The 2,974-nt window shown below is 40.1% G+C and overlaps 1 protein-coding gene across 1 annotated transcript in view; it reads left to right on the top strand.

Annotated features, from left to right (window-relative positions):
* sv2a (synaptic vesicle glycoprotein 2A) overlaps positions 1 to 1,095 on the top strand; it is an 85,276-nt gene extending 84,181 nt beyond the window's left edge. Inside the window, exon 13 of the mRNA XM_056475690.1 lies at positions 1 to 1,095. This exon is cut by the window's left edge and continues 1,517 nt beyond it. The gene's annotated coding sequence lies outside the window, so the exon portion shown is untranslated.
* Positions 1,096 to 2,974: the final 1,879 nt, after the last annotated feature.

Below are 2,974 nucleotides of genomic sequence, written 5' to 3'. Positions count from 1 at the left end.
AATGCACCGATTGACCTGCCCACTTCGCTAAACCCAACCGATACTGTTGTCAAAAGCACAGATTGACCTGTACATCCATTTCCTATAAACCCAACCGATAGTGTTTTCAAAAACACCGACTGACCCGCCAACCAACTTCCCTAAACCCAACCGATAGTGTTTTCAAAAACACAGACTGTATCCGCCAACCAACTTCCCTAAACCCAACCGATAGTGTTTTCAAATGCACCGATCGACCCGCCCACTTCGCTAAACCCAACCGATAGTGTTGTCAAAAGCACAGATTGACCCGTACATCCACTTCCTAAAAACCCAACCGATAGGGTTTCAAAAGCACCAATTGACCCGCCAACCCACTTCCCTAAACCCAACCGATAGTGTTTTCAAAAGCACTGATTGACCCACCCACTTCGCTAAACCCAACCGATAGTGTTTTCAAAAGCACCAATTGACCCACCCACTTCACTAAACCCAACCGATAGTGTTTTCAAAAGCACTGATTGACCCACCCACTTCGCTAAACCCAACCGATAGTGTTTTCAAAAGCACTGATTGACCCGCCAACCAACTTACCTAAACCCAACCGATAGTGTTTTCAAATGCACCGATCGACCCGCCCACTTCGCTAAACCCAACCGATAGTGTTGTCAAAAGCACAGATTGACCTGTACATCCACTTCCTAAAAACCCAACCGATAGGGTTTCAAAAGCACCAATTGACCCGCCAACCCACTTCCCTAAACCCAACCGATAGTGTTTTCAAAAGCACAGATTGACCCACCCACTTCGCTAAACCCAACCGATAGTGTTTTCAAAAGCACCAATTGAACCACCCACTTCGCTAAACCCAACCGATAGTGTTTTCAAAAGCACTGATTGACCCACCCACTTCGCTAAACCCAACCGATAGTGTTTCAAAAGCACCAATTGACCCACCCACCCACTTCCCTAAACCCATCCGATAGTGTTTTCAAAAGCACAGATTGACCCGTACATCCACTTCCTAAAAACCCAACCGATACTGTTTTAAAAAGCACCGATTGACCCACCCACCCACTTCCCTAAACCCAACCGATAGTGTTTTCAAAAGCACCAATTGACCCGCCCACCCACTTCCCTAAACCCAACCGATAGTGTTTTCAAAAGCACAGATTGACCCAAATCCTCCTACATAGATGGTGGGCCACTGGACAACCTGGTAACAACAGAAAAGCAACCCACATGTAGGTAAGCGGTCAGCTAGTAAGCGCGAAAAGGAACAGAGTCATAACATTCATCAATTAGCATTCGTTTTAAAGACAAAATGCAGCCATACGTACCTCTGGCTACACAATTCGCGATCTCCAGAAATGTATATAGGGCTACAATTGCAGAATGAGCCTATGTTGCTTGTTCGTCACACTCATCACAAGTCTTTCAGTCTCTGCTAATGAGCTGATGATCTAAATCAGGTGAGCTAGGTTAAGGAGACACGGAAAATGTGCAGAGCTCGTGGTCCTCCGGGAACATGGTTGAGAAACACTACTCTATGCTAATCATGTTTTTTTGGACAAGATGTAAAATATGAGATAAGTAACACAATGGGTTGTTGTTTGTAAGGTATAGTATGGCATTATTCATTTATGGTTTTATTATGCTGTCAACACTCGTTCGTTTTCCTCGAGATTGCGTTTCTTTTGAATGTGCGCAAACGCTGAGATAAACGTGTTACATTCGCCCTGTTCTCATACGAAAAAAACCCATGAGGAAAAAAACTAAAGAAAAAAAATAAACGAAGCACAATGTGATTTGATTGAGAAAAAATAGGTTTATTTTAATGATTATGTAAATGATGTATTGAATATAAATATTTAAAAATTAGCTGTAATTCAAGTCTGTCTGTTTGAACACTCGAATTATTATTAAATATACAAACATAAATATATATATATAAAAATAAACATATATATGTATAAGAAAAATATTTACATGTTCAAACGTTGAACTAGTATCAACACAATGTCTTAGATTCCATTTGACGTATATGTATATACCGTTTATCTGTTTGTTAAGGGATTTAATTTTTGTATCAAATAAGCAAATATATGAAAAAATGACTGAACAAGTCCACTAATTTGCAGCACACACAGACGCCCTCCTACACGTTTTCTGTTGTGTTCTTGTAAAGAAACAAGAGTTTGTATGTGGGTGTGTGGGTGTAAGTATGGAAGTACGTGTGCTTGCATGTGAATTGTTGAGTGTTCTCGGAATATTTGTATTTATTTATATAACTGTTTATGAGAGTTTGATTTTATAGTATTTTTTACTTTGAGTATCTGTAGAAACAGATGTAGTGCCACATGCAGGGTGAATTTTTTGCTGTATCATTGTTGACCTGATGTTCAGTTCTTTGGTGACTTGGTAGCAGTAACTGAATATAGCATCGAAAAAGAAGCGATTTAACGAAAGTCAGAGCCCAATGATGTAACGCTTGATGGGAAGCAAAAAAAACAACAACAAAACAAAACAAGGAGATCCCATTGGGACAAGCACTAGACAGTGCAGCTTGTCCGATTCTGCTATTTTAGCAAGCACAGTTAACGCTAGTTCCATGGAGTATCATGGACAACTGGTTAAATGACCAGATATTGAAGCAAAAATTTTAAAAGACAAACCCTCACCTGGCTGGGGGCCCAGTTGCTTCTAAACACAGCCAGCGCTTACACAACAAATTTTTAGTGTCATTCAACCTTCTTTACTGCCATTTTGTAGGATAGCAGCCATATTATGTACTCAGAGTAGGCACACCAACCATTTATAGATTTAAAAATACTTCAACCAAAGTGGTTACACGACATAAGCTATTGATTTCAGGCACAAATGTAACTTTCAAGTGGTTAAACTCTTTCTGACAGCCTTAAAGTTTCGATTTCAATTGGAGAAATTGGCCATGTGTCAAATAAAATGAACCGTTATAGAAACTGCCATCTCTGCC

This window comes from Danio aesculapii, chromosome 16 (genome assembly GCF_903798145.1).
Source record: "Danio aesculapii chromosome 16, fDanAes4.1, whole genome shotgun sequence".
NCBI lineage: Eukaryota > Metazoa > Chordata > Actinopteri > Cypriniformes > Danionidae > Danio > Danio aesculapii.
The sequence above is the reverse complement of the archived record's forward strand: the minus strand, read 5'-3'. Positions and strand labels throughout refer to the sequence as shown.